The sequence below is a fragment of the Psammomys obesus genome, unplaced genomic scaffold (genome assembly GCF_907164565.1).
Source record: "Psammomys obesus unplaced genomic scaffold, mPsaObe1.curated_primary_1811, whole genome shotgun sequence".
Lineage (NCBI taxonomy): Eukaryota > Metazoa > Chordata > Mammalia > Rodentia > Muridae > Psammomys > Psammomys obesus.
The window spans coordinates 14,139,451-14,156,579 of record NW_026596162.1 but is presented as its reverse complement, the minus strand read 5'-3'; the positions used below and the strand labels follow the sequence as shown (position 1 = coordinate 14,156,579).

Genomic DNA, 17,129 nt, shown 5'->3' with positions numbered 1-17,129 from the left:
ATAGATAGATAGATAGATAGATAGATAGATAGATAGATAGATAGATAGATAAATAAATAAATAAATAACCCTTTAAGATTATTTGTTCTGTCTTAATTATTCACTTCTGCTATTGTAGTCTGGAATCAGCCATTGACATTCTGTGACTGTGGCTGTGTTCCAGTAAAATACAAATTACAGGAAATGGCAATGCCTACAGCAGCAGACTCCTTGTCCCCCCAAGTGCTTACAGGGTTTGAGCAGCTTAGGGTTCCCTATGGCTGTCATCCATACCTTTCCTATCGTTTCCATCACTAACTAATTTTCTTTGCTGGGATCGGGGTACATGATTATGCTGTATAAAAGTAACTGGGAAACACCATCTTCCTTAGGAAACAGGGCAGCTAACTTTATTTAGTATGGAGGTGTATGTGTATTGTGAGCAGGAGCTCAACACTAAGTCGTTTGCTCAGTCACTACACCTTATGTTTTTTATTTTTTATAAATTACAGTTTATTCACTTTGTATCCCGGCTGTAGCCCCCTCCCTTGTCCCCTTCCACTCCCACCTTCCCTCTCTCTTCTCCCATTCCCCTCCCCCAGCCCAGGGTTTCTCACTGATTGCAGCGCTCACCAGTTGACTCTACTGGCATGCCAGCCACGTCTGGAGATCCACCTTTCTCCACCCACCCCCTCTCTCAGCACAGGTTACAGATGTCAGATCTTCAAGGTTTTCCATTAACGCTTTACCCACTGTGCCATTTCCCCAGCCCAGAACTTTTTAGTTTTAAGGGAGGCTAGGGCTTTACATGGGGAGGGTGCATATGGAGGTCAGAGGACTAAATTAGTGTCACCTCCTTTGAGACAGGGTCTTTCATGACCTGAAACTCACAAATTAGGCCAGACTGACTGGCCAGTGAGCCGCAGGGATCCTCCTGTCCCCAGCCCTGGTGCTGGGATTACAAGAACGGATCATTGTGTCCTGTTTTTTATATGGGTTCTGGGTACTCTTAACTCAGGTCCTCACACTTAGAAGACAAATGCTTTACCAAACAAGCCATCCCTTCAGCTCCAGGATGAGTAATTCTTAATCGACTGATTTCAAGAACAGTTCAGATTCCTGTGTGTAATGAAATAGATAAATGAATTTGAGAAATAAGGCCTTAGGCACTTTTGATGTGGCAACAGCATTGTGGACAGATGGGCTGGTGCAGTAGTCATAGGCATGGACAGGGAAAATAAATAAATATACAACATCAGCTGTGTCCAGAGGATTCGGAATCAGCTAGGCCTTCCAGGCAAGACTGGCACAGTTTCCCAACTTCTCAAGACAGCAGCTGAGGCCACTTTCTTTAGTGCTCCCCTCCAACTTGTTCTGGAAGCCCTCTGTGGCCCTCTGCTCAAGGCGCCTTATTGTCAGTGTTCCCAGAGATAAAGAGCCCTGCAGCAAGTCTAACATCCTTTCCTAATGAAAATTCTCTAAATTAGCAGTAAGAGGGTGCTTATTTCATAGAGTAATTGCCATTCATGGGAGGCTTACAGTGAACATTATACTTAAGAGGAAAATGTAATGTTTTCTCATAAAGATCTAGAAGAAGACATCTCATTCTCCATTCTGCCAGTGCTCTGCTGGGTTTCTAGCCAAGGGTTCCAGGAAGTTGTTACTCTACCTTTTGATGAAAGTTTGTTTGCCCTTTAAAAATCCAGATTTTATAATATCTAGAAATGAATTTTTAATAAGAAACAGGACATAGGTACTGACAATCTAAATATGTTTTGTCAAGGAAATTTAATACTTATAATTTTAATGCTTAACAATTATAAACCAATATTTGTTGAAAATTCATTTAGACTAGATAGGAAGAAATAAAATAGCTTTATTTACAAATGTAGAATATCTTGTGGAATCTAAAAACCTCTTAAATCTTGAAAAGCTCCTACAACCAACAAGAAAATTCAGTCAGGTTTCAGGATATAAGATGAATATATAGAAATCAGGATTATTTCTGTGTGCTATCAAAAATAGAAGCTAAGTCACAATGTCATTTTGTAATAACATAAAATGTGGATTACTAGGGAATATCTTATAGAAGGTAGACAAGGTGTCTGTCTGCTCTGAAAAATCAACCCCACAGTGCTGCTCACAGAAATGAACTGAGACCTTTGTAACAAAAATATTCACGCTCTGATTGGATCAGAGGCCAGGAGGTTGAAGTTAGTAAATTCTCAGTTCTTTTCAGATTGCTCTACACTCTTGTCACAAATCCAGTCCTAATTCTACCAGGCTGTTTTGGTAAAAATTTACCAGCTGAAGCAGGTGCACACACATCTGCAATTCAGTAATGTGCAGGAAGATTGAAAGTTGAGGTCAGCCTAGGTGACGAGATCCATCTCAACGTAAAATTGTAGCTTATGGTAGAGTTTTGGTAAAGCCCACAACATCCTGGATTCAATCCCTAGTTCTTTTTAAAAGGCAAAAGAAGGGCTCGTGTGATGGCTGCACAGATAAAGGCACTTGCCACAAAGTCTTAACAACCTGAGTGCCATTCATTGGACGCACATGTTGGAAGGAGAGAAATTATTCCCAAAAGTTGTCCTCCTGCCTCTCCATGTGCTCTGTGGCATGGATATGAATGTACATTCACATGCACATACAGTAAATAACTACATTTAATTTAAAATTTAAAAATAAAATTATAAAGAAGAAAATGTTTGCAATATGTAAAATCATATGAAATTAAAGTTTCATTGTTTCAATGCAAAGTTTCACTGGAACACAAGTCAAATCAGGCCTTCAAAATGTAAAATAATTTAGACTCAAGAGGATAAGTTTTCCATTCAAAGCTTAAAGCAATGCCTCTGAACTAGGGAACATAGAACAATGTCTGGAGACATTATCAGTCATCCTAGTTGGAAGCATCTCTACAGGTATTCAGCAGGAAGAGGCTGAGTGTGCTACTGATCATCCTACAGGATACAGTCACAAACAACAAAGAATTAGCTGACCAAAATACTGGCACTGCTAAAATGAAACGACACTGATTAGTTTTAATGATACAGTCACATGTTATTATAGGCAAAATGTACTGCATTTATATTGGATGGAGTCAGTGGTTACCAAAAGGAAGAATGGGAAATTAGCTGTTTTCTTTTTTTATTATTATTATCTTTATTATAATTTATTCAATTTGTATCCCAGCTATGGCCTGCTTCCTCATCTCCTCCCAATCTCACCATCCCTCCATCTTCTCCCCTTATGCCCCTCCCCTAGTCCACTGATAGGGGAGGTCCTCCTCCCCTTCTATTTGACCCTAGCCTATCAAGTCCCATCAGGACTGGTTGCACTGTCTCCCTCTATGGCCTGGCAAGGCTGCACCCCGCCAGGGGGAGGTGATCAGAGAGCCTGTCACTGAGTTCATGCCAGAGAACGCTCCTATTCTCCTTGCTAGGGACCCCACTTGGATACTGAGTCTATGTTGAGATTTCACCTTACACCCATCAAAATGGCTAAGATCAAAAACTCAAGTGACAACACATGCTGGAGAGGATGTGGAGAAAAGGGAACTCTCTTCCTTTGCTGGTGGGAGTGTCAACTTGTACAACCACTGACCCTTTCTCAGACAGTTAGGAATAGTGCTACCTCAGGATCCAGCTACATAGGCGTACATCCAAAATATGCTCAACTACACAACAAGACATTTGCTCAACCATGTGCGTAGCAGCTCTATTTGTAATAGCCAGAAGCTGGAAACAACCTGGATGTCCCTCAGCTGAGGAATGGATACAGAAATTGTGGTACATTTACCCAATGGAATACTACTCAGCTATTGAAAATAAGGAAATCATGAAAATTGCAGGCAAATGGTGAGAACTAGAAAAGATCATCTTGAGTGAGGTAACCCAGAAGCAGAAATTAGTTGTTTTAATATGATAACCTCCTTCCTAAAGTTGTTTTCGTCTAACTCTAGACTTACTTTCATTTATCTGTTTCCATTTCTAGTACATAAATGTGTTAAAGAACCCAGATGCATTATCCTTCATTTTTAATGTCTAGCAGGCATAGCAGTGCTGTTGGTATCGCTCTCCATATCAAGTATGTAGCTTATGTATTCTAGAGTGTTCATGTTCCTCCTTTCTGTTTGATGTTTCTTCTCCCATTTCTGAGGCTTGAACCCAGAGTCTTTCACATTCTAGATAAGCACTCTGCCACTCATCTGCCACCTCTAGCCTTCTCTTCACTTTGAGACGGTGCCTCAGTAAGTGACCAGCATGGCCTCTGCCTCCAAGACAACAGCATCCAGCATTGCTGCTGTGCTCAGGTGACACTGCTGTTCTCCTACATTCTACATGGCCAAGTGCTGCTTCATCATATACAGCTCACTTTGCCCCTTTGACATCATCTAAGGGAAGTCCTGTATTCTCTGTCCTTGCCATCTGCGTCCATTTAGCGCTGATGGAAAGTTCTTCCTTCGGCCAAGCTTGTCCTCGTGATGGCCCATAAGAGATTAAAAATAAAAAACATGTCCACAGTTTTCTCCTGAATTTCTATTTTAATCAGTGCTTTAAAAATAAATTTACATCTGTAAAAATGATACCTGATTTTAAAAAACCAAATGGTACATAAGAATATACAGATGGAAAGACAAGTCATGGTAATCATGATTTATTACAAGCATACTCACATATTTGTATCAAGAAGCAAAGAGTTAACTATTTGGGGCTTTGAGGTCTACAGTCTATGTCACAGCTTCTCAGTTTTCTCCTGGCACCAGAGTGTAATGCTCAGCATCATTTGAGTGGTGAGCCTAGTTATGTTCTGATAGTCCTGTATTCAGCAAACAGAATTTGTATGTAGGCCATGATTTTCAAGCTCCAGATTCAGTATATCTCTCATGACCTCCTCTAAATACATATGCTTTCATATTTATTTAAATATAATATGTACACATTAAATATATAGTAAATATAAACATACAAATATATACATTAAATATATTATATTTAAATATAAATAGGAATTGTCAATATATTACACTTCAACCTATTTCATCCCAAGTAGCAAGAAATTCTGAGCATGTGGGTATACATGTCACTGTGTTCTAAACAGTCTAGTCTATTCACCCTGTTTCATCCTGTAAATTACTTAACAAATTTGGTATCTGGTATTTTAACATTTTTTCTTTTATTTTTTTGAAACATGTTCCATCACAGTCTATGCTGTTTGCCGTTGTCTGTAGCTGAAACTGTCCTTGAATTCTTCATCTCTCTGCCTCTCTGTCCTAAGTGCTGGTGTTAGAGGTGTACATCCTGTGCCTGGCTACTCGGACAGTCTTAGTCATGCACCCTTTGGGAGCATTTTCATAGTCTTAGTTTTATTTTTAAGTTTACAAATAACATTAGTAGAGCCTCTTTTTTTTTAAACTTACCATTTTGGCCTTTTTATGTTGCTTGACATTTATTAATTAGTTTAGTCAGGTTTATTACTCATACTTAAAGCTGTTATATGCCTGTACAACTTCAGAAGTGTCATCGTTCTTGGTGCTTTTGTCATTAGGGAGAGCTTTCTGTATCTCTGCTATTGCTCTAGTAAGATCTGTTTTGTCTGATATTAATGCAGCTGCTTTATTTTGGTAATGTGTGCTTGCTTTCAGCCTTTCCATAGTATATTTTTTCATATGCTCTTTGATTTTTAATGCAGGCCGACAGTCTTTGTATTTGATAGGGACATGAAATCTATTTATACGTAATATATATCTTTACCTCTTCCTGAGCAATGCAAGAACCAAGATGGCTTTGATTCCAGTTATTCCATTCTGGCATAAACATAGTTTTCATAATGTACTTTAATTCTCCATATATGTTAAGCATAGTATATCAATAGATTTTCATGAAAATATTATTTTTCAGATGGCTCAGTGAATAAAGGCGCTTGCCATTAGGCCTGATAACATGCATTTGATCCCAGGAACTCTATGTACAAACACAACAAACAATTGTAAACAAAAAGATTGCTGTCATGCTTTGTATTAAAAACCATTTAGATCAGAGTCTTTGACCATCTTATCAAGATTCAGGGCCAGATTGTTCTCTTCCATAGGATCTGGCCTGTGTGTTGTTTAACAGCAGTCCTGGCCTTTTTTAGCACACCTTCCCCCTGTTATAACAGCTGAGAATACTTTAGATATTGCCGGATGGCCTGCTCCTCACCTGAGAGCTGCTTCCTTAGACTCCCCTAAACAATTTTTCTTCTTATCCTTTCCTGCTCTAGACTTTTGTTCAGCTTTTCCTTCTCATTCAAGAAATGTCTTACAGTAATTCATTCTGTGCAGTTCTTTTGAGGATCACCTCTCTTTTTTTTCTCAACTGAAAATGCTCTTATGTTCTGAAAGTACGTGTTTGCTGCATAGATTTTAGGTTAATAGTGTTTAACATTTTTCAAGATACCATTACTGTTTTTTTTGTTTGCATTGCTTCTACCTAAAAAACAAAACAAAACAGGATCTTGTGTAGCCCAGACTCTTTGCATAACCATGGAAGACCTTAGCTTTCTGATCCTTTTGCCCAAACTTCCCAAGTGCAGGGTTGACAGGAGCCTGTCACCATGACTTCCTTTGTTGGTTTAATTGAGAAGTCATGACTCAAACAAACTGCTTTTAAAATGGCATTTTTTTTTCCTGGCCACTTTGTGGATGTTCTCCTTGGCCCTCAGATGTTTTACTCTGGTGTACGTAGAAGGTGTGGTTCTCTTGTTCTATTACATTTAGGATTCATGATACATTTTTAATAAATGCTGAATTTGAGGAGGCTAGGGAGTGGGAGACAGGGTTTCTCTGTGTAGCCCTGGCAGGCCTGGAACTCACTCTGTAGACCGGCCATCCTGGAACTCCCAGAGATCCACCTGCCTCTGATTCCCAATGCTGGGATTAAATGCCTGTGACAGCTGCATGCTGAGTTGTGTTTTGTTTTGTTTTGATTTGTTTGCCAAATTTGGGTGTTCGTTTTTTGTTGTTGTTTTCTTAAACCCTCAGTTCTTTCCATATGGCTTAGTACCCTTCTCTTTTTAGAACTACAGTCATTGTGTGCAATAACCTTTCCATTGTGTCTTCATGCCACTTTCTCTTTATTGTATTTTTGTTCACCTGTTGCCACATGATTCATTCTCACAATTGTAACTGACCTGGCTTATTAATACTCTCCGAAGCTGTGGCTTATGCATTATTAAATTCATCTGTGGGCCTCCTTGCCTCTTTTGTTGTATTTCTTAGTTTTCAGTAATTTTCATTGTTTTTAATTCTATACTACAATCTCTAATTCTATATTCTCCTCTTTCAACATTTAATCATGTTTGTCTTAAAGTCTGTCTGAAGATAAGGTTTTTTGAGTCCTCTTTTTATCTGTGCCTGTCATCTGTTCTTTAGAATTTTAGCCGTGTTTATTTTTTAGTTTCTTCCTTTGTCTGATGCCCTTAGAATTTATGCCAGAGAAAGATATAAAAACTCATGAAATGTTTGGACCTAGGATGATATATTTTCCTCTATTTTTTTTTTTTTCAAAGACAGGGTTTCTTTGTGTCACCTTGGCTGTCCTGGACTCACTTTGTTGACCAGGCTGGCCTTGAATTCTGGCTTGTGCCTTCCAGAGTGCTGGGATTACAGGCATGTGCCACTGTGCCCCACTTGATAATATATTTTCTGTCTAAAGATTTTCATGTTTTAGTGTAGTGTTGCAAGCACTGTCAGTAATGAACCGAGCGATCTGAAGCTAGACGTCACTGTACCCAGTGTCACCACACCCATGGGTCTAGTTTTGCTAATGTCACAAGCACTGATCTTATCATCCTACGGCTTGGCCCTAGTCTTTGTTGTTTGTTTGTCCCCAGACTTGGAAAGCTATTTTAAAGCTCAGTTAAGCTCTCAGCCACTTCTTCTGGAATCCACAGATGTTTCTAGAATTAAAGCTGTTTCAGACCTAAGACAGTCTGGGTTTTAGTCTTATTCCGAACACTAGCTCTGTTGTTTTTCTCATCTTCCTAGTCGTTCTCAGCAGATGAGTTGGTCTGTTTTCTTTGCCAGAGAAAGTGCCTTCAGATTCCTCTTGTTCTTTGCAGAAAACTGTATTTCTTACTCTTAGACATGGTAAAAAATATATATATATAGATATATTGTGGATATTAAGTGTCTGAAAATATTCTGTTTGGTTGAAACTAGAATAGTAGCTTCAAAATAATTTTTCCTTGAATACTTTTCAGATATTGGTTTATTATTTTCCTCTCTCATACTTTGTCTCCTTTTGTCTTGCCATATACTGTGGCTAGCCTAGAGCTAACAATATAGACTGGGCAAACCTTGAACTTGTGGTGGTACTCCTACCACGTCCTCCAAGTATTAGGATTACAGTATTAGCTACCACACCCAGCTTGGTCCATTCTTATACTGTTGTGGAGATGTTGACTTGAACTCAGTTCCCATCCCTTTGTAGAAAGCCTTTTTATTCTGCCTTCCTGTGGAAATGTCTGATTTTTTTTTTAGCATGTCTTTAACATTTATGAGTTTCTCTATGAAATAGTAATAAATTATTGATTTTTTTCTTGAAATCTTTAAACCCTAAAACTTTTTTCTGTGATGAACTCTGTTAATTCTTTCCCATGCTTATTCAAAGATTTATCCCACCTTCCTCCACTCCTCCCCTATCCAACACTGGGAATGAAGCCTAGGGCAATAGGAATGCTAGACAAGAACCATACAGCTGAGTTGCGTCCCTTGCCCCATCCTCTATTTTTTTCGTTGATCCCTGTCTTCTCTTGAATGACTCCCCAGTTTCTGCCTTAGCTCTTGTTACTTCCCAGTGCAGCTATTTAGCCATATACTTGTTACTAACATATCTGCTATTATTTCTTGGAATTTGAGAGACAAGAAGGCACAATGTATATTTGGCTTCCCCTCTTGAATCTTAGTAGTTCTTTTTGTAGCTTCATCTGCTAAAATCTCCTTTAAAATCAGGTTTCACCCATGTGGACATGCCCTTGAATCATCTGAACTCAGCAGCTAGCAGTCTTAGAGATGTCTTCATGTCAACTCCAGCATCAAACTTCTGTTCAGGATCTTTGTATAAGTACCGCAGTCATTTGGAAGTCGTTGTTGTAGATCATTGAAATTAAATTATGTTTAAACGTTTTATGACTGCTTTAGTTTCAGAAAAACTGGTTAGCAGAATATAAAGAAGGAGCAAATTTATTGGCACCTGAGGTGATGTAGGAAAGCAAAAGCAATGACAGCAGTGGAAATATAAGCCAAGGGGCCAGGGTAACCCTGGGTTTGCTAAGTACAGCAGTGGGTCCTGAGCGACACATAGCATGAATATTCGCATCTTGTGCACCGGTAACTGACTTTGTTTGTTTTGACAGTTATATGTGCAATCAATGAGGGCCATAAACACTCACTTTTTGGACCTCTCGACTGTATAGATAACCCCCAGGGGTCTCCAGTGAAGACCTGCACCCACTTGTCAAGGAAGTATGTGAGCACTAGAAGAGATTGCCACTCAGCTAGATGACACACTCCCCCAGGATTGGGATCCTGAGACCTTCTCTTAGTTTGTTTCCCTGTTTTAAAGCAACTCATTTTTTTTTTCTTACTTTGGAAAGCTGAATAGATTTTTACAGAAGTAAATTAGCAGGGCTAACTTAATTTTAACAAAATCAGGATCTAGTTTAAATAAATTTTAAGAAATGGCCCCTAATACTAATTGATATTCAGTGGCTTACAGAATTTTGCATTTTGTTTAATATTTAATAAGCAACTTTATAATCATGTTTCTAGATACTCTCATAATAATATCATTTACATCAAGTAATGTTTTGGACTTTTTATGTTTGTCCAAATATTGACTATCATCTATAAACTTTGATTAACTTATTTTCTCCATTAAAAAATTTTATCACAGCTTATTGTGGTGGTCCACACCTTTGATCCCAGCACTCAGGAGGCAGAGGCAGGCGGATCTCTGTAAGTTCAAGGCCAGCCTGGTCTACAAAGCAAGTCCAGGACAGCCAAGGCTATGCAGTAAAGCCTTGTCTTGAAAAACAAACAAAACAATTTCATCACTTGTTTTAAGTAAACTTTAAAGGTATCCATAATCTTGACTATATCTATGAAGTTACAAGTTATTATCCTTCATGTTTTCCAGCAAACTTAAAATGGAAAATGCTATTAATTAAACATTTATGGGTTTTTTTTTTTTTTAGAACTTAAAGGAAATTGAGAAAATTAAAGTTTCAAATAGGTTGATACGTCTACTCATCTCGTAATTCTATCTAAACATATGACAATAGTTGATAATTCCTTAACATTTGATATACTGGGAAATAATCATCCTGAAAAGAAACAATTAAACAAAACAAAGCATACTTTTCAGTCTATTAGTACAGAGCTAATTTTCTCAAGGATTAAACATATTTGCACATAAAATACCCAGATAGTAAAGCCACACCACATGCTACAGTAGAAACTTAAAATTTAAAACATGTTTACCTGGAAATCTAAACTAAGTAGGCTTTGCTTGGTGTCATTTAAGTCTCCCGCTGAAAGTGAAACAAAACCAGAACTTTCTTTAAAAACAAAGAACAGAAGGGAATGTTGAAAATGTTAGCTGACTTCTTAGTAAAATCTAAAATAAGTGCTTCCCTTGGGATAAACGCCTTTCAGTTCTTTGTATGAAAAATCAGCCAAAGAAGTAACCAGGGAAAATGGTTACCAAGGGAAAAAAATTTTTTTTAAGACACAGGAAAAATGGAAAACATCAACAGTCATTGGGCGGGGGTTAGAGAACATTTCCTTTGCAGGCTGAAAGGCAGAACTGGAGTTACAAAAGTGAACTGAAAAATCTGTGGCTTTCATAGGATGTTTGCATAAAGATGTTGCATGAATATTGAAGTCCAAACTAGCAACATACCATATGAGATTTGTCAGGCTTATAGGAGTGGTATTCTCATCACCTAAAAGACAAATGTCTCTCCAATCCTGTTTAAATTGGGTTAAACTTCTTTTTATTAAGGAAACAAAAACTAGTTACATATTAATGCGATTAGAAATTATGTAATTTCAGTAGCTGAATGGTGGTAAATGTCTGTAATCACAGTACTTAGGAGGTAGAGGCATTGGGTGTTTTAAGATCGTTCTGGGCTATATATGGAGTTTGAGACAGCCTAGGCTACATGAGACCCTGCATCACAAAAATTATTGATTTCATATATATCAAATTATATGAAATATATTTTAATATATTTATTTATATAAAAGTGTGTGTGTGTATAGTAAGACTCCTCATTACCAGTTATTCCAGCAAATTAGATACATGCTTTGGCCTCAGGTTTGTTCGTCTCCCCATAAGCAAGTTAGAAGCAGATCAGTGTCAAGCCCAACACTGCTGGCTGTGGATGCTTGACTTACACTATGGAAGAGCCTAGTGACTATTTAGCAAAGTAGATGGAAGTCAGCTAGCAAGGCACATAGATTTGAAATTTAGAAATAATAAAGACAAAGATATACTTGCAGATGATGATATATTGATTTATAGTGGATTATATTGATCTCTGAATATCAAATTTGGAAACAATAAAATAGTGAATAAATGCCTTTACATTTTTTAAGGGATTTATTTTTTCTTTTTTTAAATTTTTTATTTTATTATTATTAATTACAGTTTGTTCACTTTGTGTGCCAGCTGTAGCCCTTTCCCCATCCCCTCCCAATCCCACCCTTCTTCCCTCTTCTTCTCTATATCCCTTCCCCAGTCTAATGATAGGGGAGGTCCTCCTCCCCTTCCCTCTGACCCTAGTCTATCAAGCCTGATCAGGAATGAATACATTGTCTTCCTCTGTGGACTGGTAAGGCTGTTCCCCCCTCAGGTGGAAGTAATCAAAGAGCCAGCCCCTGAGTTCATGTCAGAGACAGTACCTGTTCCTATTATTGGGGAACCTTCTCAGATACTGAGCTGCCATGGACTACTACTGTGCAGGGATTCTAAGTTATCTCCATGCATGATCTTTGTTTGGATTATCAGTCTCAGAAAAGACCCCTGTGCCCAGATTTTTTGGTTCTGTTGCTCTCCTTGTGGAGCTCCTGTCCCCTCCAGGGCTTTCTATCTCTTCCTTCTTTCATAGGATTCCCTGTACTCTGCCCAAAGTTTGGTTATGAGTCTCAGCATCTGCTTTGATATCCTGGTGGGTAGAATCTTTCAGAGGCCCTCTGTGATAGGCTCCTGTCCTGTTCCCTGTTTTCTCCCTCTTCCGATGTCCATCCCATTTGCCTTTCTGAATGAAGGTTGAGCGTCTTACCCAGGGTCCTCCTTCTTGCTTAGCTTCTTTAGGTGTACGGATTTTAGTATGATTATCCTATATTATATGTCTAATATCCACTTATAAGTGAGTATATACCATGTGTGTCTTTCTGCTTCTGGGATACCTCACTCAGGATAATCATTTCTAGATCTCACCATTTGCCTGTAAATTTCATGGTTTCTTCGTTTTTAGTTGCTGAGTAGTATTCCATTGTAAATTGTGTAAATGTACCACAATTTCTGTCTGTATTCCTCAACTGAGGGACATCTGGGTTGTTTTCAGCTTCTGGCTATTACAAATAAAGCTGCTACAAACATGGTTGAGCAAATGTCTTTGTTGTATACTTGAGCATCTTTTGGATACAAGCCTAGGAGTGGTATAGCTGGATCTTGAGGTAGCACTATTCCTAATTGTCTGAGAAAGCGCTAGATTGATTTATATAAAAGTGTGTGTGTGTATAGTAAGACTCCTCATTACCAGTTATTCCAGCAAATTAGATACATGCTTTGGCCTCAGGTTTCTTTGTCTCCCCATAAGGAGATTGTACAAGTTTACATTCCCACCAACAATGGCGCATGGTTCCTCTTTTTCCACATTATCTCCAGCACATGTTTTTAATTGAGTTTTTTGTCTTAGCCATTCTGATGGGTGTGAGATGAAATCTCAGGGTTGTTTGATTTAAATTTCCCTCATGACTAAGGATGTTGAGGGGCCTGAGGGATTTATTTTTCAGTCAAAGAAAACACAAAGAGGGCTGGAGAGATGGCTCAGTGGTTAAGAGCACTGGCTATTCTTCCAGAGGTCATGAGTTTAATTCCCAGCAACCACATGGTGGCTCACAACCATCTATAATGAGATCTGGTGCCCTCTTCTGGCGTGCAGGCAGAACACTGTATATGTAATTAATAAAAATTTTAAAAAAGCCTTAAAAAAAAAAAAAAAGAAAACACAAAGAGAAAAATTATCTGACCAATAGACAAAATACATTAGAAGTTTGTAGACTACGAAATGGTAGTAAAAGGCGGGAAGCGGTTTTTCAGATCAATAATAGTCAGGAAGTGTTCATTAAAACAGGTGCTATCATCCTTAGTGTGAAATGTTGAGACAGAACATTGAGCCAGGTGCACACCTGTAATCCCAGCACACAGGCAGGCAGATCTCTTTGAGTTCGAGGCCAGCCTGATCTACAAATCGAGTCTAGGACAGCCAAGGCTACACAGAGAAACCCTGTCTTGAAAAAATGAAAAGGAAAGAGAGGGAGAGGGAGAGAACGTTAGAGGTAGAATGTGAACATTATCATTTTAAAAATAACCCAAATAATTCTCACGTACTTGGTAGTCATCAATCACAGCCTGATTAGAACATGCTGTTTTGTTGGCGAGAGGACTTGACTGCGTGGCACGCTGTGTGTGGCAAACAGAAGCGGTTATACTGGGGACAGCTAATGAAGAGCAGTACTGTCTGCCCACGGGTCACCTCCAGAAATTCATCATAGCAACATCATTCTGTGCAGAGATGTGACTCCAGGGCAGTACTTTGAAGCACTGCACTATGGACTTCATTTTTAAAAAGTAAACTAATTGTATATTTAGAACAGTGGATTACAAAGCTCTTTGGAAGCTAAAGTAACCCCATTAAGACTGACCTGTGAGGTTGTCTCCAATATACCAAGAAGAAAAAGAAAATATTCAAAACGCTATATATAATATATATTTATATATTGCGTATATAATATATGTTCTTATATAATATATATGGCATCTTTCTGAAGAGCAGATTAGAAGGGATAAATAAAAACATTAATAGTATTTAACTCTGGGTGATGAAATTACAGAGACAATTTTTCTAAGTAATTCATCATTTTAACATTGTTTTGAGCTTTTTATAACCAAATGAGGAAAGAATCTTTAAAAGATTATAAGCAAAAAAAAACCCAAAAACCTCTTCTTTTTTAATTTCTTTCTCTCTCCCCTCTACCTCTTTCTTCCCCCATTCCTTCTCCATGTGTGTGTGTGTGTGTGTGTGTGCGCGTGTCCTGCATGTATGTCTGTTTACCATGTGCGTTCAGTGCCCACAGAAGCCAGAAGAGGACATCATGTTCCCTGTAACTGGAGTTACAGACAGTTGTAAGCCTCTCTGTGAGTGCTAGGAAATTGAGTCATAGTCCTCTGCAAGAGCAGCTATTGCTCTTAATGGCTGAGCCATCTTTCTGGTTCCTTTAACAAAAGTAACTCTTCAGTTGTATAGAGGAATAACAATAACTATCATTCCCAGATTGACATGGTTGGAAAAAAAACAATTTTAAGATTTCTGAGGTCACTGCTCTGCAACTTTTGTGGTTTAATAGATGAGCTCTTTTTCAGAAACTATTTTAACTGCATGGAAAAAGCTAGTGTTATGTATGGTTTTTCTTTCTTTCTTATTATTGTAGGCATAATTATGTCCTAAAACTTGGCTACCATAGTGCTCCGAAATAATATAGTGGTTGCCGCCAAAGACTATGTAAAGAGTGAGTAGCACCCATGCCAGAAGGGAGCCTTAGGACCTTTCTTTCACTCTCCACTGAAGTCACTTAGACTGTTTAGTGTTTATTGTCAACACATATGTTGTTACCTGGGAAGAGTGAACCTCAGTTGAAGAATTGCTTTTATAAGATTGGTCTGTGGGCATAGCTTTGGGAACTTGTCGTCTATTACTGATTAAATGCGAGAGGGCCCAGCCCACTATAGGCAGTGCTGTCCCTAGGTGGGTGATTCTAGACTATATAAGAAGCCAAGCTGAGAGAACTAGAGAGCAAGTCAGTAAATAATTTTCCTACGTGTTGTCTGCCACTGCTCATGCTTGAGTCCTGTCCTGATTCCCTCAGAGAAGGATTGTAACCTGCAAGCATACAATGAAACAAACCTCCCTCCCTAAATTGCTTTTGTCTGAATGTTTATCCCAGCAGCAGAAAGCAAGTGAGAACAGAAATTGGTACCAGAAGTAGGGTGTTGCTGTAGTGGATCTAACCATGTAATTTTTTTGGGGGGGGGGATTAAGATTGTGAAAGGATTTTGGAACTTAAAAGTTATTATCTCTGCATTATCTTCCAAGTTCCCAGGATACAATAGCTTTTTCTGGGTAAGCTATTGTATCCTGGGAACTTGGAAGATAATGCAGAGAGAAATGTTGACAATGGAGGCCAATTGTGAAGTTTCAGAGGAAAGAGAAAAAATCTTCGGGATGTTCATATGATATATTTCAAGAATCTGTGGTTGCTGTTTAACTGGAGCTGTTTAACTGTGATTAACAAGAAATCAATACTACTGAAGTGAAACCTTCAGTGCTTTACTGGGAAACCAGATGCTGCTTAGCTAAGGCTGAAAACATAGCTGTGATTTATAAGAGGCTACCACTATTGAGGTAAAAACTTCTGAAAAGTATTTCTTTAGGGTCAAAATACAGAAGGCATAGTCCAATGAGATGCCAAGGCTGTGCACCAAGCTGGCAGCAGAATTTGGCAGATAATGTTTAGGGGTCTCCCATGGGAAACTGGTGGTGAAGGTGATAATGGCATAAAAAGGTCCGGAGAAAAGGTGAAGCTTGACATTAGGGGGCAGGGTCACTGGAGTCTGTGAAGAGGCCAAAAGAAGCCAACAGTTGAAGGTGCATTCTGGAGTTTTGCAATGGAGACAGCAGGAAACTGGGAATGCCAGGATTGTGAGCTATACCAAGGAAAGCAGCAGGTGTGGAATAGATCTGGTCTGGGCCTACAAAATAAGCTTTGTGTTCTGTGGATGGCAAGGCTGGAGAAGTGAGTGGATATACGCAAACCTTTTGCAGCCAGAACATCATGGGTGAGTCCTAGATATCCAACATAGAGCTACAATATTTGATCTGCACTGATAACCTTCAGTTGCATTTACATGTGATTATTTTTATGCCCTCGTAAGGAAGTGCTTTTGTTGTTGTTCAGAAGCCTACAGTAAACTTAAGAGTGGGACTTTAAAGTTATACTGCATTTTATATTATGATATTAGTATGAGATCTTGAAGACAAACAAGAAAGTAAAGATTATAGCTTAAGGAAATGTGTTCATGTACAAGTTGACAAGGAGTGGAATCTACTTGTTAGACTCAGCTGTCAGCTTGACAAAACTCAGGGTTATCTGAGGAAGTCTCAGATCAAATTGGCCTGTGGGTGTGTCTGTGTGGCATTTTCTGTTGTATTTCAAGGGGAATCCTTATTAACTTAGAGAGTGAACCTGACATATTGTTGAGTGACAAAAAGGAAATTACAAGTCAGGTGGTGGTGGTGCACACCTTTAATTCCAGCACTCAGGAGACAGAGGCAGGTGGATCACTAAAGAGTGAGTTCCAGGACAGAGAAGCTCTGTCTTGAAACACAACCAAAAGAAAAAAAAGGAAGGAAATTACAAATGTTGATGCTTTGTAAGTGTAGGAGTAGATATGAAGGCTTGGTGTGTCTAATTAAAATAACCAGTTTTATAGAGAATTTTATAGATTGTTATTTTATTCATAATTACTTCTTATATTTCCTGAATATTTGTTTACTCAGAAAAATTAGGGTTTTTTTTACACATCCAACAAAACAGAAAGAGCTCCTTAAATAATAACCATGTTCTGATCACCTAACTTTTGTCAGTCCCTTTAACTCCTAATTTAATATTTTTACTGTACTGTTTTATAACAAGGCAGCATACTCTATAATGTATTTAATTCCTTCTTCATCTCTGCAACTTCCTCCCTCCTCTCGACTCCTCTCCTCCCTTCCTTCCTTCCTTCCTTCCTTCCTTCCTTCCTTCCTTCCTTCCT

General features: G+C 38.5%; 2 protein-coding genes across 3 annotated transcripts in view; one reads left to right on the top strand and one right to left on the bottom strand.

The window, feature by feature from the left end:
• The window catches only part of Ecm2 (extracellular matrix protein 2), a 35,494-nt gene extending 24,945 nt beyond the window's left edge, over positions 1–10,549 (bottom strand). Inside the window, exon 1 of the mRNA XM_055595205.1 lies at positions 10,508–10,549. The gene's annotated coding sequence lies outside the window, so the exon portion shown is untranslated. The remainder of the gene's footprint in view (positions 1–10,507) is intronic.
• Cenpp (centromere protein P) overlaps positions 1–17,129 on the top strand; it is a 200,579-nt gene that overhangs the window by 144,966 nt on the left and 38,484 nt on the right. The gene's annotated exons all lie outside the window — the stretch shown is intronic.